The sequence below is a fragment of the Lissotriton helveticus genome, chromosome 2_1, assembly GCF_964261635.1.
Source record: "Lissotriton helveticus chromosome 2_1, aLisHel1.1, whole genome shotgun sequence".
NCBI classification, from domain to species: domain Eukaryota; kingdom Metazoa; phylum Chordata; class Amphibia; order Caudata; family Salamandridae; genus Lissotriton; species Lissotriton helveticus.
In genome coordinates this window covers 192,706,578-192,729,702 of record NC_136059.1, presented here as the reverse complement: position 1 = coordinate 192,729,702, position 23,125 = coordinate 192,706,578, and the positions used below count along the sequence as shown (strand labels likewise).

General features: G+C 43.7%; 1 long non-coding RNA gene across 1 annotated transcript in view; it reads right to left on the bottom strand.

The window, feature by feature from the left end:
- The window catches only part of LOC144819279 (uncharacterized), a 373,378-nt gene extending 350,910 nt beyond the window's left edge, over positions 1–22,468 (bottom strand). Inside the window, exon 1 of the long non-coding RNA XR_013607255.1 lies at positions 22,404–22,468. This is a non-coding gene — a long non-coding RNA (uncharacterized LOC144819279). The remainder of the gene's footprint in view (positions 1–22,403) is intronic.
- Positions 22,469–23,125: the final 657 nt, after the last annotated feature.

The following is a 23,125-nucleotide window of genomic DNA, read 5'->3' as shown; positions in this document are numbered from 1 at the left end:
AATTTCAGAGTTTTTTATTCTGAAATCATGGCGCAAGAATATCCCACCTACTTGAGAGAGAATAGGGGCCGTCAAAAATCTCCACGCAGTACTTTGGAGGTTCAAGACATACAAGCTGGCTGTGTCAGAAACATACCCCGTAAAAAGTAAGAAATTATAGAAGAAAACAAAGGGGCGAGGATAGGGTAAAACAGTTATGGAAAAGAAAAGCAGGGTAGCAGTAGTAGTTAGATCTCTAACTATATCATTATAAACTGTAATTGAAGGTTGACTGTACATTTGTGCTGCTATCTGCTTTACCTATCCCCCCCTTTTTTTTTTTTTTGCCATATATTTATTTTCGAGAATTTCGTGGTATGCTTAATCTTCTAATGCTGCTTAAATTGTCTGATATGCCTGTTTAAAGTGCAAAATCATTGTTTAACGGGTAGCAGTTGTTGATAAAATCCTGAGAGATAGCATATATGGTTAGCTTTGTTTCTATGCTAGTGAGCATTCTGAATGATGTATATAGGTATGGAAAATCAGGGAGGGGGGGGCGAGACAACCCGGTGGCAAACGTCGGCCAGACATAGGTCTAATGGACCTATTTGCCCGTAGGGGGGGAGGGACTATGAGGGTGGGTCTTCTGGGGGGGGGAGGGAGAACACAGGGACAGGGCACAAAGGTATTAAAATCTGCAGGGGTCTTGATGGGCACACGATGGAAAAAGTGATTCAGCGGCAGAGTGTCGAGGAAGGGAGTATCGAAACCAATATCTACGCAGTGTATGTATCAGCTCTATTGAAGATGAATTTTGTTAAAATAATGACAAGTGAACAGGCAGTCAATGGTTCCGGGAAAATCAGCAATGACACTTAGGTTTGTAACATGGAATGTGTGCGGCTTAAATGATGTCCAAAAGAGATATAAGATAGGTGCTCGATTACGCCAGATGAATGTAGATTTTATTTTTTTGCAAGAGACGCACATAATGAGTACCCAGGAGTTCTGTCTGAATCAGCTGGGCTATCAGCTCATAGCTAGTTCTAAACAAGGTGCGAAAAATAGAGGAGTCGCCATTTTGTCAAGGAGTAAGAACTTGATAATAGGGAGAAAATTAGAGGACAAATGGGGAAGATGGGCCATGGTAGAGATAGAGATAGATGGGGTTTGGACAACGATGGTGTCAGTTTATGGATCCACGCAGGACGATCCGGAGGTATTACAGTTTCTAGATTCTGAGTTAGCTGCTTGGCCCCCACAGGTCATTATAGGAGGAGATTTGAATATTAATGGGGCTGACGGGTTAGGAACTGGACAAGTTAGGTGTTATAAAGGCCGTAAGAAAAGAGTCCATAAGGCACTTGTTGACCACCTCCTGTGTAATAATAATCTGAATGATGTCTGGGGCACAATTAGATCACAACAGAAAGGATATACTTACTACTCCGCACCACACCAAGTTTGTGTCCGGCTCGACTATTTTATGATTGCTAACAACTTAATGTCAAGGGTCAAGATTGATAGACTGCCAAGAATCTTAAGTGATCACAACCCATTAATTTTGGCACTGAAGTTAGAAGGAGGAATAAGACCTAATCGGGTATGGACTTTTGAAAGAAGACTTCTCTTAGAAGAGGATTATGTACTACATATGTCGAAATGGATTACTGAGTTTTTTTAATACAATAAAGGAACTTCATCGGTCGGAGTCATATGGGATGCTTTCAAGGCGGGTGTCCGTGGAGAAACATGTAGTTACAGCATTCATAAACGCAAAATGGAAGGGGTAGTGCAAAGGGAGTTAGAAAGAGCCGTAGCAGATGCAGAAGAACAACTTAATAACTGTGTTATTAGAGGGGAGCTAGTTGAACAATATCTGACAGATCTAATAAAAGTTAAAAGCGAGGCTGAAGGTGAACTGGCAAAAAAAGCGGCAGCACACTATACAATCCGAAGGGAGAAGTGTTATGAATATAATGAAAAAGTTGGGCATGTACTGGCTATGCGTACTAGGCAGATAGCGGCAGCAGGGACGGTCAGGCAAATTAGAGATGAAAACGGTAATATACAAACTGGCCCTGAAGAGATTAGGGAAGTATTTAGGAAATTCTACCAGACCCTCTATGATCACCAACATCCCTGTAGTAAAGAAGAGATTAGCGATTATTTGGAGAATATACCTACTGAGAGGGTCTCGGATGAAGAAGCAGATAGATTAGAAACTCAGCTAGAGATGGAAGAGGTTAAGGAAGCTATGGGTAAACTTCCCTCAGGTAAGGCTGCTGGTCCCGACCAGATACCTCTAGAATTCTATAAAACTTTTTGGGGAGTGCTGTCTCAAGAGTTAACCAGAGTGATTCAATCTGCACAGCTCGGACAGTCTATACCAAAGTCATGGGGGGGTGCAGACATTGTTCTGATTCTCAAAAAGGGCAAGCCGCATGACGAGCCTGGGTCATATCGTCCCATTACATTAATGAATAATGATACCAAAATATATTCAAAAATGTTGGCAATGAGATTTGCAGAGGTGATAAGTTCATTAGTTTGTTATACTCAACATGGCTTCATTCCTGGTAGAGGAACGACCCACCATACTAGGAAAGTAATAACATTGTTGGATGCCACCGAAGTCACAGGAGACCCGATGGCAGTAATGCTGCTGGACGCTGAAAAAGCGTTTGACCGGGTCTCCTGGGACTATTTGTGGTACGCTTTGGCAAGAGCTGGACTCAGGGGCGGGTTTATAAAAGCATTACAAACTCTATATAAAGAACCGGCTGTGGCTTTAAGAGTTAATGGGGGCACTACAGGTCAATTCTTAATTAAAAGGGGTACACAGCAGGGGTGCCCATGTTCCCCTCTACTGTTTGCCATATATATGGATCCATTGATCCGTAAACTAGAGCTTTGCCCAGAGATAACTTCGTTGCCAACATTGTTGGGACCGTGTAAGATATTGGCTTATGCTGATGACGTGGCGGTGATAACACCAAACCCCACAGAGGCAACTGTTTATATAGAGGAAGAGGCCCGCAGATTTGGACGGATATCGGGGTACGCCCTAAATGCCTCCAAGACCCAGATTATTAAAAACTCAGCGACTACGTGTGAGGATGACCGTGTGGTTCAGGCGGGGACCTATCTTGGAATAAAAATATCAGCTGATCTAAACAATTTGGTAGAAAATAATATTGCTCCAATAATAAGCAAAACAAAGAAGGACCTAGACCAGTACGAAAATTTACACTTATCATTAGTAGGTCGGGTCAATATTATTAAAATGATGATATTGCCAAAATTTTTGTATATATTTAGGGCCTTCCCACTTTTATTTGAAAACAAGTGGTTTAAGATATGTGAACAAATGATCAATCGCTTTATTTGGGCTAAAGGAAAAACACGCAGGGCACTGAGATATATGTCTCTACCGCGGGAGCGTGGGGGCTGGTCTCTACCAGATTTAAAAGTGTATTATTGGGCCGCTGCATTCCAAAATATGTTGGGACTGGTAGGGGGGGCTGATGTAGATGATTGGGACAATGTCGGATCACTTGCAATCTATGGTTTGGTTTTAGGTAAAAATGCGGAAAATATTTTTTTGAGATTCACTGAGGAAAGTTATTACAAAAGAACACGGTTTAAGACCCTAATGGCTGCGTACAATGTCTGGAAGGGAATATCTAAAAAGATAGGAATTGGGAAATATAATTTTTACACTAGGTTCAAAAACAACCCTTCCCTCCCTAGTATGGTTTTTTCGGGAGCGGTATTCCAAGATTGGGAGAGGCGGGGGATAAGAAAGATTGAAGATATTCAGGGACCCCAAGGCATCTTACAATTTGTTGAGCTACAGGCTCGATATACCTTAGATACAAAACACTTTTTTAAATATCTTCAAATAAGGAGCTGTTTAATAAATAGGAAAGGAGGGCCTTTGGGGTTCGATAGAAATATATTGATGGATATTATAGAAGTAGGCTCGGATTGCACCATAAAGAGATTCTACTCTGAGATGACAATATTAAAGAATGATGACATGGAGAAATGGATCAACAGGTGGTCTGAAGATTTGGATATAAATAGTGATATTTTCTCAGAGTCATTAGAGATGGGAAGAAAATTGTTGTGCTCATCATCATTACAGGCTCAACATTATAAGACCCTATTTCATCTGTATTATACGCCTGGGAAAATTGCTCAATGGGGGGGTACCTCGGGAACCACTTGTTTCAGATGTGGTAGCCCGGGGGCGGACCTAATACATATTTTCTCACTCTGCCCACATTTAAATAGTATAAAACGGGATATTGAGAAATTTTTGCAGAGTGCATTAGCAATTACAATAGAATTAAACCCAGTTGTAATGTTACTAGGAGTCAACCCTGAGACACACGTGAACAACGAAAATTTTCTATTTGTAGCACTGGCTATTCTTAGACTATTAGTTGCATCGGCATGGTTGGATCCTAACCCTCCTACATATCATCAATGGTTGGGGAAGATATTACCTATTCAAAAGTTAGAATCAGCTATTTACGCGAGGAGGGGGAGAAATGGTAAGAAACTTGGTCTGCAAATATGGGAGCCCCTTACGCGATGGAAACAAGGTCCTGATTATTGATTATTGATTTACTAGGGGGGGGAGGAAATTGAGAAGGTAGTGTATAGAAGTTTATGTATCTACTGTATATATGATTTGTTTTGGAAAAACTATGAATGATTTGATATTACACATGTTTTTATGCTTTGTATAATTCCCTAATGTATATATTATTCTGCGCTGTATTATAATGAATGTTATTGTGCCCTGTCCACATCTTAGGGGGGGGAAAAAAAGGGGGGAAAAACCCTTCAATAAAAATATTTTTTAAAAAAAAAGTGTGGAGATTCAGTATCTTCTTCCTTTCCCTGACAGCCCCCACCAAAAAACTTGCAACGTGAGAGATGACCCTGGGGCTGTTTAATAATTGCAAGTATAGGAGAGTAGGTCTCACCTGAATGAACCCTGCTTCCTTAAGGATAGGGACAAGAAACTTCCTCCTTTGCGCCATATAATGGCCGCAGAACATTAAAAAGTGCATCGTGTCCTGCTTAGAGAATTTATCACAGCTGCACGGAGGCGCTTGATCAGAGGTACACCATGCTTTTAATTGACCTAAGTTCAAATAAATCAGGTTTAAACGAAAACACGTTAAATGAAATCTGTGGTAGGGTCTGTTAACTAAAACCAAATAAGGCTCAGGGCCTGGAGGATTACAAATCATAACGTGGGATCTGACAGTTGTTTTTCTAAGTTCATTCTCTTCTCTACACAGAGACAACATTTGTAGCATTGCCGCTTTTGTTAAAGATACATCCTTCGCTGTTATTTTTTCCGGCTCAGAGAAGAGCTCTGGCCTTCCAATGTTATGAAAACCTTTCTTGACATACGATAACCACTTGATTTTATTTGCGTTATCTAAATGGAGACAATCCTTGAGAATAGAGTGATTCAAGGAGAGTTCTTCATTTAGCCAGGTCTTTAACCAGATTATTAACGGCGCTACTTTTAGTAAGTCAGTAATAAAACCAACACCCAGCTCAGAATGCACTGAGAAAGAGGAGGTTGACTGGGGGACTGATAAAATTGCCCTCAAGAATTTGTTTTCAGTAATTTGCAGACAATCTGTCGCACCAAATCCCCATAAAGAACAACCATATGTTGCTACCGCCAAGCACTTTGCCTTATATATACTTAGTAGTGCTTCTATGGGCCTACCCCCAAGCTTTTTACTGAAGGCCATAATGGCCATGGAGGATCTAGCGAGGGCGACATTTCTGGCTTTAATCTGTGTGTTCCAGAGCCACCTCTCCTCAAAGGTGATGCCTAGATAAGGGAATGTTAGAACTCTGCTTAATTCCTCACTACCGCGGAAGAAAGTTTTCACATTCTTCTTTCGGGAGCCTTTCCCAGTGATCATGATATGTGATTTTTTTTACATTAATTTTAAGGTCTAGTGATGACATAAAAACCTCAAATGCATCCAACAAAAGTTGAAGCCCCACCCCGGTTCGTGAGAGAAGGACAGCATCATCCGCGTACAGGAGAACCGGTATACCCAGGTCTCCTGCACGTGGTATGTCTGCCTTCACCGCCTTGAGCACCGATTCAAGGGCATTTATGTAAATCGTGAACAAGAGAGGGGCCATAATGCATCCCTGCCTAACCTCCCTTTCTGAGTGAAAGTAGCTAGAACAACGCCCCTCTGTGTTTACCCTAACGGTGGCCCGCAGGCCAGAGTGCAGTTCCGCCAGGAAGTTTACCAAAATTGGGTCACGGCCTAAGTAAATTAGGGACTGCCACAATTTCGACCGGTTCACCAGGTCGAAGGCCGAGGAGAGGTCCATAAAACCTAAGTATAAGGACCCTTCCCTAACGACAGTGTATTTGTCCACTAATAATTGTAAATTGAGACACTGATCTAAAGTGCTTCTTTTGGATCGAAATCCATATTGGACATTTGATAAAATCCCCTTGTCATCAAGCCAATTCTGCAATTTACGCAGAATGACCCGCCCCAAAATTTTAACAGATGAATCTATTAGAGAGATTGGGCGGTAACATGCTGGGTCTGACCGATCCCCCTTCTTAAACACTGGGACGATAATAGACTCTTTCCATGAGGGTGGTATATTCTTCTGGTTTAATACATTAAAAACCTTACTCAGGATTTTTTACCACAATCCAGAATCGCACTTAAAGATATCTGCTGGGACCCCGTCTGGTCCGGGAGCTTTATTTTTCTTCGTTTCGTCTATAGCTTTTTCTACTTCTGAGACTTCAAAAGTTACATAGTGACCCTCAACTCTCTCTTTGGTCGCAAAAAGTGACTCTTGAGGAGCGGTACTAGAGTATATGTTACTAAAGTGCGTGATCCAAGCCTCGTCAGTAACGTTAGATTCAAGAACACTATTCTCTACAGGAGCGAATAGGGGTTGATTTACTACTTTCCAGAATTGAGAGCTGTTTTTTAAAACATCTGGATCTAGTAGCTGTGACCAAGCATTATCTTTTAGCTCATTTTTTCTGTTTTGTATGGCGTGTTTATAGGTTACTCTTAGCCTGGCTACAAGGGCGCGATCTTTTGGGTCAGACTTTAAGGCCTTTAACAGGTCAGCATGAGCCTTGGAGCAAAAGCGATCAAACCATCTCTTGGCCCGGCTTTGTGGAGGGCCATCAGCCACCGTTAAGCTCTGCTTGATCTGTTTACAAATACTGTCAAATGAACTAATCACTTGCTCAGTAGCAGTCTGTGAGTCTAAGCACTTCACTACGTCTTCGTCCACCTTGTTTAATACATCCTGTAAGAAGGCATCTGGGATTATGTTTGCCCATTTTAGTCTACGACCCTGATCTATCGGGATCACCTCCTGACCACCCTTTTGAGACCCTGTTTCAAATGATAAAAAACCCTTAGACAGAACTTCCAGTGAAACTGGATTGTGGTCACTAAAGACTGAAATTTCTGTTCTGTACTTTAATACTTTTCCTATAATGTAACAAGACATAAAAATAAAGTCAATAACTGTACCGTCACCCGGACCTTTAAAAGTAGGGACAATCGAGTCACCTTCCCTGCAACTTAATTCATACAGGTTCCAAGCCGCCAGAAATTCTTCGAGAGCCTCCCCCTTTTTGTGTGTTCAAAGTGCACAACTGCAGAACATGGGGGACCCTCTTCTACAGAAACGGCACACGGAAAAGTACATGGGTGAATATTGAAGTCACCTAATAGAATTATCTCACAACCAGTTGCCATAGTTGTGTAGCCTGACAAAAATGTATCTAATTGATCCAGATTAAGTCTGGTACTATCATTTGCAGAAACATTATTAAAATGTATGAATAAAATATTAATGGAATGTGGGGGATTCAATTCCACAATTAAACAATTGCTACATCCTGTGTCAAGCTTAGTTAGCTTTCCCTTTAACTCTGTTTTAAATAGGGTTAGCAGACCCCCTTTCGCTCTTCCCGCCCGACTAGATGTGGCAGGGATAGAAAAATGAACATATCCATCAAGCGAGAAACAATTCGTTTGGTCCCATGTTTCCTGTAAGGCCACAATATCAAAAGTTTTTAAATAGTCAATCCAAATTTCATTGCCCATTTTACCCCTCAGTCCAGCAACGTTCCAGGTCATTATTCTGCATGGTTGAGCTTGAGGCTGTTGATTTTCAACCAGTCAATCGTTTTCCTCCAAGGATGTTAAAGGAGCAAACCGGTTAAATAAGGGTAAGATTTGCTCAGGTGGAAAATTTGATCTGCATAGATTATAACAATAAGAATCTTGGATTGTAGGATTATTATGACCTGAAAGAGCATGTGGCACTGTGTTTTGTACAAAGGGGGATGTTAATGAGTGATGATGAACAGCTTGCGGTTTTGAGGTTTCATTTAGATGATTGTAAAAAAAAAACAAAGGGCGGGCACATACAGAGTTGTCCAGCGACGGCAAGGAGGCTGCCCTCAACAAAACAGTTGCAACATGCTGAGGGTGCCTAAAGTTTATGATGACACAATCTCCCCTGACAGTCTTTTTTGAATTGCCTATACAGCCTACTCTTCGTGTAGACAAAATATCATTACAGAAGGCAACGGGAAAGCCACAGTATTTACTTAACCAAGCTATTACTTTGTGATTTAAAGAATCACGCGTTTCACCCCTTGCATCATGTAGATGTGAATCTAATCCTGGCACGTTGGTCAACACAACTATATAGGGTGCACAATCGGGTGGGAGGATAACTGTAGGTTTTGAGTTACCCTCCCTCCACCCAGTGGCTTCTCCTTTGGTGTTTGGCTGTGTATTGACTCGTAAGGGTGGGTGAGTAGTAGATGTCTTAGTAGGAAGCTGGTTATTAGCTACAGCTGAGACCAAGGTATTATTTGTTCTGCCATCTGTGTTTACTCTCGCCTCGTTCACCATCGCGTCTACACTGGGGGGCCTTGCTGTTTTAGTAGAAGATAAATGAGTAGATAGAAGAACACTCAGTTTAGACACTTCCTTGATAACCTGGTCAAGTTTAGCTCCTTCCCCTTTGCTTGGAACAACAGGACCCTTATGTATTTTACTAATTGCACCTGAGTTTTGCGGTGCTACTGTGGGAGGAGTCAGAAGAGTGCTTAGTCTAGAAACTTCTAGGGAGATCGATTCTACTTTTTCTATCAGTGGCCTAATCATATCTTCCAATTTGAGCGTGAACATATTTGCTAGGAAGTCAAATTGGTCTACAGTCAGGGTATCAACGTCATGCTCTTTGGGGGTAGCCGCAGTAAATTTTGATTTAACAGCTGCGGAGACCACCTTTTTTACTTTGTGGTGCACTGCGCGATTATTCTGTGACCTTCTACAGGCCCTAACCACTCTACGGGCAGGAGGGGATACTTGGGAGGTTACTGGTGAGTTAACCGAAGATACAGATGTTAACCTTTGGGATGTATCTAACAGCGTAGAGGGCAGGGAATTGGTAATCTCCGCTGGGTTTAGATGTATTGTGTCTAAATCCCCTCCCAAGTTAACGCTGGAAGATGTATCCGGAGCTATTAGCACAGGAAGTGCAACGCTACTTCTTGGTGAAACAGGAGGACTGACACGACCCAGTGACATGCGGCGATCTGAGTTAATTTTAGAAACAATTTTGACTATATAATTGTCTATGGTGCCGGTGGGAGCGGACATTTTGGATGAGCGCAATTTGGTCATGACAAAAACTAAGGGGTTAGCCACTCACAGTTCTGTAGGATATCCTATTCAACAAGATCAAGAGCCGTGGCCCAGCCCAGCCTCCTTCGGCCTCTGACGGCCATAGACGGTCCCGCCCTTGTCCCGGGCTTCTCCCGGCGCGTGCCCGTGCGCGTCCCGCGGGACGAGGGACTGGCGCTGCCTTTATGCGCCTCCTGGCGCTGCTGAGGGCGTCACTGGTGGTGGGTGTGCCCCGGCGGAGCCAAGCCCGGCCGGGGAGTAGGCGGAGCAAGGCCCGGCCCTGAGCTGCTGGTGCTGCGGCGCTGCTGGCGGAGCAAAGCCCGGCCACGGAGAAAGCTGGAGCCGTAGGTATGTCTTCCCCCGTACTCATACCCGCAGCAGGTCTCCAAGGTGAACAGCCTCTGGCATGTTGGAACAATGTAGGCAAGGGAAGTCAGCAAGTCAGATCCGTAACTTCGGCATAAGGATTCGCTCCACCCCAAGCTACCTGTCAAGAGCCTTGGGGTCACCATAAATAATGACCTAAGATTTCAAGTTGGTGCAGTGGTCTCATCCTGTTTCTTTCAGCTAGGAAAGATCAGCCGTCTGCTCACTCACGCAGCGCTGATACAGGTTGTGATAGCCATGGTGCTATCACACTGAGACTACGTCAACTCATTCTACCTAGGCATGCCACTTTTCCTAATCATCGGCTTCAGTTGGTTCAGAACCAAGCAGCGAGACTGATCCACCAGCAACCAAGATGGCAATCTGCCAGACCTCTTTTAAAAAAACTACACTGGCTCTCTATTCCCCAACGCATTGCCTTTAAGACAGGATGTCTAATTTTTAACTCTCTACACAGTCGGAGCCACAAATTCATTAGCAGCCTCTTATCTAGCTACACTCCCTCTCGCAACCTCCGCTTAGTACATCTCCAGCTACTGACCACCCCTGCCTTCAAGCCAAAACAACAGGGAGGATGTAGGTTTGCATCCCTGGCCCCAAGACTGTGGAATTCCTTACCTCTGTAGATTCGGTAATGTACTGATCTTCTGAGTTTTAGGAAATTGCTTAAGACATGGCTGTTTGTGTAGGCTCACGAATAACCCCCTCCACTAGTTCTGGCAAGTTCTAGAGCTAGCGCCATGAAACCTCTTTTTTTACGTGCGCGGTATACATGTTTTATAACATAACATCTAAGGGCTGGGTCGGTCAGGCTGGGGTGCTAAGTGGGGCTGGGCACGGGTCGCGGCTGGATGAGGCGCCTCCCTCCGGGGCAGCAGCGACTCTGGACGCGAGCCGGGCCATTACTGTGGATCGCCCCAGATGCGGTGGTCGCCTCTCCTCATGCCCTCTCCCCGGGGTCATTGGGCCGGCGTTCTGCCTCGACCGGCGCCTAGCAGCTGACTTAGAACTGGTGCAGACCAGGGGAATCCGACTGTTTAATTAAAACAAAGCATCGCAAAGGCCAGGGGCGGGTGTTGACGCAATGTGCTTTCTGCCCAGTGCTCTGAATGTCAAAGTGAAGATATTCAATGAAGCGTGGGTAAATGGCTGGAGTACCTATGACTCTCTTAAGGAACAAAGTCAATAGTTTATTGTATCTCAGGGCAGCTCCTGATCTGTACATAGCTCATTCATTCAGGTATGCAGGAGAAGTAATCAATGAAAAAATTGATAACCTCATAAAAACACACAAACTGAACATTCTAGATAGTAGGTTTCTGAGTTATGATTTGAATTTGTTAGCAACTTATGATTGGAGGAAAGAAGAATTTAAGAAATGGGCAAATCCCCCTGTCCAGGGTGATGGTATAAAATACCTAGCAAGTAATCTAACCTCCAATTTCTGGATCAACAGGCATAACAAAATGAAAGAGAATCAGTACATAGCTGCGCTGATGTTGAGAGCAAATGTCTTGTATCCTAGAGAAACCATCACCAGGGGAAGAAATCATACATTTGCTACTTGTAGGTCCTGCAAAGATGTTTGTGAAACAATTTCACATATTTCAGGTGCATGTCCTAAAACTAAAGACATTAGGATAAAAAGACTCAGCAACATTCTGAAATTACTCATTGATAGAGCAAAAAGGTGTGGGTGGATGACATATAGGGAACCTCATGTTAAGAATGATCAAGGTGAACTAAGAAAACCAGATGTAGTGTTCACCAAAAATGGTACTGCTGTTGTGATTGATGTTTCAATTTGTTATGAAAACTCACAGAATTCACTGGAATTAGGGTTCGAGAGTAAAGTTAACTACTATCAGGATCTATCACAGCAAATCAAAGATCTTACCAAATGTAACACTGTCAAATTTCATCGATTTATTGTCGGTTGTCTGAGTATTTGGCCTCAATGTAATGATGTTGCTCTGGCTGATCTTGGTCTGCAAATGTAGTACCCATTCAAGAAGAAAGTTTGCCTGACTACTTTAAAGGACACTCTTAAAATGTGCCAAGTATTCATGGGCAATTAACTTTCAAGCTTAATACTGAGATGTACACTATCATACAGCACATGTAAATCTATGTAACATATTGTTTTAAAATGTTGATTCATTAATATTTAAACGAGGTTCAACAGTTACATAATAGTTTATAGTTGACACAAGAAATAGCATAGATGTGGACTGTATACATGTGAATTTTTATAGATGTGTATTTTCTAGCTAGATGTGCATTTTCTAGCTAGATGTGCAATTCATAGATGTGTATTTTTATAGATGTGTATAACAATTTAGTTACAAAAATGTGTACATCATGATTATTGAAATGTCTTGAATGAAGAATAGGTCTCAAATAATTACATACACATAATCACTACATTATTCCATTGAATATTATGTCCTGCTAATCATACTTTATTTCATAGGACTGTTCGTAGACAATTGTTATATTGTTGGAATAGTACTGCAGGGTGTACTATCTCTGGGCTATACCTGATCCCAGTTCCAGTGAGGACAGCTTACAGTGTGGCTGTACTCCAGAGCGAACAAATGTTGTATTGTTGTAAGCAAAACCGATTTGACGCTGATGGGCAGCATAATAACCCAGAATGAGCCTCCGCAATGTGGTACAGAAATAGCCAAATGCCTTGTCATCTAATGAGTGACGCGCCTCAATGGATTAACGAGATTCCCACTGTCCCTACCTACTATCTAGCAAAACCACAGCCAAGGGAACGTGCTTGGCAGAATCAGGTGGGAATGAAATCCCTGTTGAACTTGACTCTATTCTGGCACTGTGAAGAGAATTGAGAGGTGTATTATAAGTGGGAGGCTATCGGGCCGCCGGTGAAATACCACTACTCGCATTGGGTGCGGGGATGGGGGCCCAGCATGGTGACCAGATGGCGTGGGTCAACTGCCCCCCTTCCCCCTGCTTCCAAAAAGTCGAGCAGGGAGGTGAGCAGCCCCAGGGAAGGAGCCTCCAGAGCAGCGGCCTCGGAGCTCCTGGCCATCGTAGGGCAAGGGTGACTGGGTCCGGATGTCTCAGGCCATCTGGGTGCTGAGTCGTCCTGGGCCATCTGGTGATCAGATGGCCCTATGGGCGGGGCAACCAGATGGCCCTGCGGGCCGGTCGACCAGATGGCCCTGCGGGCTGGGTGACCAGATGGCCCACGGGCTGGTTGACCAAATGGCCGGCCAGTACTTACTCCAACTTTTGTCCTTCCCCAAAGTTCTGTAAGCCCCCACTATGTTGGGCCTTAATAGTCGAGAAAAATGGGCTCCCCGGTTAAGTTGGCGGGAAGAGGATGCGGCATGGGCTTAACCTTCCTTGGTTCCAGCCGAGGGTCCGGGCGCTGGGGACAGGGGTCCACCGGGGCTTGGGGAGGCTCTCCCCGGCCTGGCTAGGGCTCAGAAGCTGGGACCGGGCCTGGGGCTTGAGCTCCATCCGGCGGGCCCCAGGGTGCAGGAGCCCCCAGTCCTGCAAGCCAGCCAAGGGTCTGGGCGCTGGGGACGGAGGTTCACCGGGACGTGGGGAGGCTCTCCCCAGCCTTGCTAGGGCTCGGAAGCTGGGACTGGGCCTGGGGCTCGAGCTCCATCCGGCGGGCCCTGGGGTGCTGGAGCCTCCCGTCCTGCAAGCCAGCCCAGGGTCCGGGCGCTGGGGATGGGGGTCCACCAGGGCCCGGGGAGACTCCCCCCGGCCTGGCTAGGGTTCTGAACCTGGCCCCGTGCTCGAGCTCCTTCCATCGGGTCCCGGGGAGCCGGAGCCCCCTGTCCTGCAAGCAAGCCGCGGGTATGTTTGCTGGGGAACGGGGGTCCACTGGGGCCCAGGGAGGCTCTCCCCATCCTGGCTTGGGTTCGGGAGCTGAGACCGGGCCCATGGCCTGAGCACCGTCCGGCAGGCGATCCTATAAGCCAGCCAAGGGTCCGGGCAGTTAGATTGGGGTTCCACCAGGGCCCGGGTGGCTCTCCACGGCCTGGCTAGAGTTCAGAAGCTGGCACTGGGCCCGGGGCTCAAGCTCTATCCGGTGAGCCCCAGGTAGCGGGAGCCCCCATCCTGCAAGTCAGTCGAGGGTCCGGGCACTGAGGACGGGGGTCCACCGGGGCCCAGGAGGCTCTCCCCAGACTGCATAGGGTGCGGGAGCTGGGACCGGGCCCGGGGCTCGAGCTCCGTCCTGCGGGCCGAGGGGTGAGGGAGCCTCCCGGTCCTGCAAAACATCAGGGTGTCCGAGCACTGGGGACGGGGCTCCATCAGGGCCCAGGGAGGCTTTCCCCATTTTGGCTGGGTTCAGAAGCAGGGACCGGGCTGGGGAACAGGGGTGGCTGGCTAACAGTTCTCTGCCCACCCCTAGTATAAACTGATCGAACAGGAACCAAAAACCTAATCAGTTGCAGTTCAACATGTTCCTGCGCCTCTGCCTATTAAATTGTTCCTGAGGCACCATTTTCCTTTCCTAAGTGGTTCATTGCTTCATTTACCATATCTCAGTCATACCTTCATTGTTTACGTAGGATGAACAATCATACGCTTCCTGGCTAGTTTTTGCCCTTATCTGGTTAAGGAAGGAAGTGTGCACTGAAGTTGATCTATGCGGTTGTAAACAGCCAGGTTTTCAGACTCTTCCTAAAAAGCTGAAGATTGGATTGAAGCTTCATAGGATGTGGCAGCTTATTCCAAAGCTTATCACATGAAACCGTTGTTGCTTGTCTAGCATATGCCTTGGTTTCTAGGTATTATAAAGGGCAGCCCCGTTTCGTAATTGCAGGCCAGATAAATGACTTGGAGGGATGGATAGAGGGATTTAAACTTTGTTTGTTACTGGAAAATGGAGCTTTCAACATCATTACTTTTTAACCAGAGGTAACAATCAGCACTCACAAGACTCAGCACCGGGTTTGTTAAATTCAAAATCCTTAGTTCTGGCACGTTTTATGGTTTCCTTTGAATTGGACATACACTTAATTTGCACTGATTTACCTTTCCAAGATTACCCCATCTCATCTCTGGGAATTTCTAAAGACCTAAACTGTTCACACATTCATATGATTAAGCATCAAAATCCAAAGTCACAACATCAAGTCAAGATGAACATCCACAACCCTGTTGGAACGTATTAAGCTAATCTGTTTCCCAGTTATTTACCCATTAAGGTTCCACATCACCTTCATTACTAACATATCTACATCTGTGTATTGAGACATCTCTCAGTGAACTCATTGTTGACAATTGGTGGAACCTCCTGACCATACTTACATCACATCTCAAACAGATACACAACAATGCAAATTATTTGGAGGAATATCCCTCCCTGTACAGGGGTAATCTTTATGAACCATTCTGCCACTGAAGGTTAGTCTAGAATATTCTCAAATTCAGGAAGTTTCTAAAAAAAACACTTCTCCATTCAGGAATATGGTTAAGCAAATCCCATGTGCTGGCTCGTATACATCCTCCTTTTAGTTGATCATCGGCTTTACTGATCAGATTCCTAATACTGACAATCACCTCCTCCATACCTCCTGGCTAAACTCATCGAGGCCTTTCCATTTTCCTTGGCATCTTATGCAGATGACATGCCGATAGATAATAGTGTCGCCAAAAACAAGATTGATTCTGGGGACTCCTTTAGGAAACGTATGCGGAAAGTAAACGAATGTATGAGTAACAACTCTTTGAAACTGAACTCCTCCAATACGGTGGTTATTTTGTTTTGAAATAACCCCACATTCTGGTCACAGTCTTGGTGGCCAACATAGCTGTGAGCCCTTCCTGCCCCAGTTTCAAAGGCAGACAAAGATCTGAAGTTGCAGGATCAAGGGCCAGATGTATGAAGCTCAAATGGGTTCGCAAACGCCGAAATTTGCGTTTGCGAACTCATTTGAGCAAAATGGTATGTATGTAGCAAATTTCAGTGCAAAATAAGGAATCGCAAATTTGCGATTCCTTATTTTGCGATTGCATTTAAGGATTCGCAAAATTTGCGATTCCTTAAATGCAATGTATGAAGCAAAAAAAAATTGCTAATTGTTCATAAGGAATCGCAAATTACCACCAACTTCAAGTTGGTGGTAATTTGCGAATTTCTTGAAAAATGCACATTTTTGCATTTTTCAAAGTGCCATGTGATGCACATACATGCCCTTAGGGCATGTATGGGCACCACATGTGCACCCATTCTTATTTCAGGGGTGCAACAGGGTGTCCTTTGGACACCCTTGCACCCTTGAAATTATTCTCAATTTACGATTAGCAAATTGCGAATCGCAAATTGAGAATATTTTCACATTCATTCCTATGGGCCTCCTGGCCCATAGAAATGAATGGGAAATTATTCCTTAATTGCGATTAGCAATTTGCTAATCGCAATTAAGGAATTTTAAGAAATCGCTAAAAAATAGCGAATTTCTACATACATACCATTTTGCAATTCTCAAATAGCGATTCCTTAAAAATCGCTATTTGAGAATCGCAAAAGTGTATCTTGATACATCTGGCCTCAAATCTCTAAGGTCACATTTTGCCTCTTTTTACCACTCTCTGAGACTTATAAAACAAATTGAGAAATATATTGCCCTTTGAACTCCTGAAAATGGTGGTAATCTCATTAGTTCTGACAAGAATCGACTATTGCAATAGCTACAAACCTTGCAGAATGCATCAGCACACTTTCTCCTAAAGGTGTCTAGATTTGGATCAGCCACGGGAGCCATTGGGGCAATGCACTGGCTTCCAGTAAAGCAACGGATACGTGAAAGCTCTATGCACAGCTTTCAGGCCCCTACATGGGAGTGGACCGGTGTACTTCAGAGAACATTTTAGATTGTACACTCTGAGTAGGACCCTTCGCTGGCAGTTGTCCCTTTTAGGAAAGCCACTCGAGGGGGAAAAAGATTCTTCTTCAGATCGACTGCCTTGCTATGGAATTCCTTGCCAGGGAAACTCAAAACTTCCACCTGTTTACAAGACTTTAGGAAATCTCCAAAAACCTGGCTCTTTGTTTCAAACTAGGAAAATTCTAGGTTTCATCACTTGTATGGTCTCCATAGCGCCCAGACACCTCCGGGCATTAGCTTCCGCTTACATTTTTTTAATTAATTCATTTATTCATTCATTCCAAGCTTCCCATGGTTCTGCTGGTTCTTATTCAATGTTCCATGACTGTGGTCATGCAAAAATGTCAAGGACTTCCCCACCGGATACCACCCTGAAGCTGGCTTATTGACTGGGTGAAGCTGGCTTATTGACTAGTTCCTCTACCACCCTTATCATTATCCATTCTCCAACTTGTGTATCGTAATGTGCGCTGAGGGTATTTCGTGGTGGAATGAAGTGCTTTACGAGTCCCCCAAATAAAATTCAATATAACAGTATCTTTCAGGAGTAGACTCACTTGTAGGCATGGCCCTCTGAACAGGTCACACCATATAATGTGAGTGGATATAAAACAAAAAATACAGTAAGTATAGAAATAATATATTAACATAGACAGCCACAAATGTGGCATTAGTTTGGGCACTTACACAGGTGAAGTATTTGATGTGATGAGTTTAGAGAATTACTGTGCCTAAGGTATTGATGACCCGGCAGCATTAAGGATGTATCAAGGACTATGTCAATTGAATTTATGCAAAGGTAAATTGCGATATCAGCCCAACATAATTTAGCAATGAGGAATATTTTTTATTAGCATGGCTGTAAGTACAGTAACGTGAACAATAAGCCATGTTATTCATATCAATTATCTCAGTGATATTCAGTCACTAATTCTAAATTTATACACTTTATAAACCATTTTCAAGGTACTAGTCTTCATCAAGGCCTGGCTGGGAGACTCCCAGAGAGAGTTACTAGCTGCGGACCTGGAGGAGAATGAAATCACGGCCGCAAATTATGCAAATGAAGTCTGGTCGAGCTCCAGGGTCCGACGGGCTGCCAGTGTGGTTTTATAAAACATACGTAAGATAGCTAGTCCCTGTGTTTAAAAAAGTATTTGACGAGGCGAGTGAAGAAGGTATACTCCCATCAACCATAAGAGAGGCCATAATCACCTCTTTGCTTAACCGCATGCGCGCTAGCGGTTTTCCCGCTGCGCGCTGCGATTTAAAAAATCCCGCGTTACATGACGAGCTCAGCTCGTCATCAGCGTAGCGCAGGTTACGCTCATGACGAGCTGAGCTCGTCATGAGCGCCGAAGGGGTTAAGCCTGGTAAACCAGCCGAACACTGCAAATCTTACCGCCCACTCTCTTTGATTAATTGTGACACCAAAATTCTTGCTAAGGCCTTCTCAAACAGGTTATATTTATTGATGAACAAACTAGTATTGCCCGATCAGTCCGGGTTCATACCTAGGCGTGAGACATTACATAATCTCCGGACATTATTTACTGTCTTACAAGACATTGACCCAGACATAGCCACAGCAGTATCAGTGTTTCTCGATGCCACCAGGGCGTTCGACTCTGTAGACTGGGATTATCTGATTATGACCCTGCGATATATGGGGATGCCCCAAGGTTTCCGCAAATGTTAGAACTCTTTTATTGTCAACCTACTGCCACAGTCCTCCTCAATAATACTTGCTCCTCTCGATTTGCATTCACAAGGGGAACTCGACATGGTTGCCCGTTATCTCCAATACTATTTTCCCTAGCTATGGAACCGCTTGTGGCAAAGCTGAGGCAACACCATAAGAAACAGGCAGTAGCATACCCTACCAGACCTTCTCATATCACTCTACGTGGATGATATAACTCTTTACCTTAAAGGGAATACTCAGGCATACATATTAATTGGAGTAAATCAACCATATTCCCTCCTACCGACAAGGTTATACCCTATACACTTGATTACCCCCTAGAGTGGTGTAGCAATGAGGTTAAATACCTAGGGATCAAGATCACTAGGGACAAAAGCGAACTGATGTGTACCAACTGCGGTAGGAACCTAGAAAACCTCACAGATTCCATCACTCGCTGGATAGCAATGCCGATATCCATGGCAGGCGGATTTTGTTTGCCAAAATGCACTACCTATTTACAAATATCCCATATAATCCGGGGAAAACATATTTCAGGGCTCTGATAATGCAAATGATTCGGCTAGTATGGGGGCAGACAAGCAAGACTCAAATGGGAAACATTGACTCTCCCTTTTTCTCAGGGGGGGTTGACGTACTGTATCTCGAACTCTATTATTATTGCTCACAAGCACACTATGCAACTTACTGGTTCCATCCACCCCCCTTTATGCCACACCTAGGAGTCGAAATAGGGGGTAGACAGATCCTACTCCCATGACAGGCCTCATTTCCATGCACCCCAAAAAGCGGGATGCCTATCCCACTACAGTCACATGCACCAACTACGCTTGGAGGAAAATAGCCACCACGCTGGGCAGACAGATGCCATATTCTCCCCGCTTGCCTCCTGGTGCACCACCTGGACTTACAGGTTACCTATGAAAGACAATATAGGCAATTGCTAGAAAAACTCCAAATAACGACATGGGGAGATCTATATGTAGATGGACGATTCGAGACAAGGGAACAGTTCTTCTGTGACATCATACTCATAGCTATGGAATTATTTATGTTGTCCGATTCAGACAAAGTGTCCGGGCTGCCACACCAGAATTCCCGCATGAACCACAAGTTCTCCCACCACTACATGAGATATTGCAAACCGAACCACCCCAACATGTGACTTTGCTTATCTACCACCCCACACAAAAAGCTACTAAACCCTTTACATCATTATCACACTCAGAATGGGAAGCTAACCTTGGCACAACAGTTTCAGACAAACAGTGGGAATTTTGCTGTAGGGAAATAGAGGCTATCACAGCCAATAGCGGGCTAAGACTAATTACTATAAGTTTTACATCGTTTATACTACACCCTCACCAAACTGCATACATTTCAGCAACAGGATAATGACAAATGGCGAGGTGTGAGAGAGATGGGGCTGGATTTTTACACCTGGCATGGTACCCAGTGATATATGAATACTAGCAACATATTTTCGAAGCTATGTCACAGATGGTGGGCACATCACTTCAGATATCTCCGGTCACCACCATACTAGGTTACACAGATGGAGTTGAAACTGCACATAAGAAATATTTGGCTCTGGGATTTCTGATAGCAAAATGCAAAGTTGCATGTAAAGGGGTAGTGGTTGGGCCCCTAAATTCAAAGACTGGCTGCAAGATCTGATAATGTGGCTGAAGCAAACATTCGCGTATGCAGAATTACTCCCACCTACCTCCAGGCCAAGAGATATATGGGATCCCCTGAAAGCTTACCTTCTGTCCACATCAGATGATATGCGAGCTCATGAGATCACAAGGTCGAATGTGGGAACCCTGACACAATCACTAGCTAACGACATTAGTGGGTCCCCGTTCTGGCGCATACGCTGGCAAATAAGGATATTAGTGTAGTAGGAATTTAACCAGCATACATATATATCACATGCCGCCATATTGGTTTGAAATGTCCAAGAATCAATACGACTGTAACTAGGATGAAATTAATGTTAAATACTAACTGCCAATATATGATGTAATATGATGCTGTGAACGTGCGCCGAATGTACTGTACAATGCTGGGAATGACTGGGGGTATTTTTTCTTTTGTTGTTTTGGAAAATGTTCAATAAAATAAATGTAATTAAAAAGAAATATAATAAAAATATTTCTCCTCGTTACTCCTCACCTGGGGAGGTGTAGCATTTTGGCAGATTGAATGAATGAATGATGGGATTTGTAAAGCGCTTGGCTACTACAAGTGTCCCAGCGCTAAGGCAAAAGGCTACGAGGGGATCCCAAACACTTTAACCCTTGAATAGATACGTTTTCAGTTGTTTGTGGAACAACTTTTTATATGGAATACATTGTAGGGGCAAGGGGAATTCATTTAATGTTTGATTCCAGTACAGAGCAGGCAGACCCGCCCCATTCCTATTGTTTGGTACAAGGGATGGACAGTAGGCAGCTGACTCTGATCAAAAGGGTCTTTTAGAGCAGTGTGGGGTCATCCCATCACGTAAATATTTAGGCCACATGTTTATAGAATCCTGAGTGCGCCACTGTAAGTGCTTTAAAAATAAGTCTTTCCTTAACAGGGAGCAAGTGAAGTTGGCTGCGATACCTGGAGATTAAAGAATGTTTCAGGAGGTTGAACAAAAGGCGGAATGCTATGTATTGTACCTTTTGTAGTCTCTGCATGAGGTAATCTGGGATACCAATGTACAGTATGTTGACGTAGTCATGTCTAGATAGGATCAGTGCCTTAACCACCGTTTTCTTAGCTTCTCATGATAGAAATTTAGGAAACCTCCTTAGCATCCTCAGAATCCAGCATGCACTTCTGACCACCGCCGAGATCTGAGGTTTAAGGGATAGATTTGTGTCAATGAAAACCCCTAGGTTTCTTTCCACTTCGGCCAGTGATATTAAATCTGGGAAAGTACTAAAATCCATGGGTGTTGTATGGGAACACCCACACACCACCATGGAACACCTCTTTGGGGCAGAGCAATGCAATACAACGATTTGCACTGCACTGCGTTACTCCAGATTTATCAAGCCACTCAGGGCTTGATAAATCACACTTAGTAGTTGCATCACGCGTGCACCCCATTAAGTGGTGCAAGTGCAACATAACTACTTTGGTAGTTATGTAAGTAAGTATGCCCCCTGGAGGTTGAGCATGAAGAAAGTAACATTACAGTTTTAGTGTAATAAATGTGACTCCATCAATTCCACCTCACCAGTCCCACCAACACACCACCTAACACCCTCTCTTTTCTTCTTTGTAAATAAATTCTCATATCAAAATCATTGCATCACCACAAAGTTGCATGTAAGTTTTTTATTAATGAATACTCCCTTTTTAGTTTCTAAGTTCCATCTCTGAGGGCTATTCTGGGGCCTGATTTTAATTTGACTATATAGTGGAATTTCTTTTCAATTGTGGAGGGAATACTACATCTGGAAAAGAGTCCACTAGCTAAATTATCTCCTTATCCATATAGTGGAGCAAGGATAACCCACTGAGTTGTAGGTATGTATGCATATGGTATTTCTATAGTGCAAACCTATCCCAAAGGTTCAGAATTAAACATTTCCTACAGGAATTGGATGATTCTTCGGCACCACTGCTTCAAAATCAAACCACGAGGAAGAGCATGTACTACTATTTATTAAGTTCTATCAAGTCTGATGTGCTTACCGGATGGTGGTGAAGGGGATGCACTTTGGAACATGAAAAGGAGGTCCAAGATTCTTGTGTTCAGCCATAGGGTCATACTGAGGAATTCCCCTAAAACACATACAAAACCCTGGTTATATGCTAAAATATTTTGGTATGGAAATCATCACTGGGCATTTTGTTATTGTAACAGACAAAGGTGTCCTCAATTAATTTCTTTCTTTAGACTGTGCATACAGGTTTTACTTTTCATTTTAGCCATAATAAGTGCATACATATCTAGATAATCCAAGTTGTTGCAGGGAAAGCCACATAGATTAGCCATATTGTATTAAAAAAAAGTGTGCCTAACCTGTGATCCAGCGGCACACCAAAAGCATATACACCAATACTATATATTCACCTGGGCCCATCAATGACTCTTACACTCAAATTTCCTTGGTTAACCGATGGAGTTTTTTCGTTGATCACTGATCAATAAGTTCTTTCCATTTGGTTGATGTACCAAATTAGTTGGAACTAGTTGATGGTGATGATGCACATAACCCTTGATGCAAATAATTCATCTATAATAATGATCACAGACTAATGGAAGTTTTTGAAAACTTTTATCTAAAGTTAAATGTGAATGAACCATTCAAATATACCACGGACACCATCAATCATTAGGAAGTAAGAATCAGTCACTTCAAATATTCTTTCAATTTCAATAGATTGACGTTGATTAGAAATGAGAGGATGGA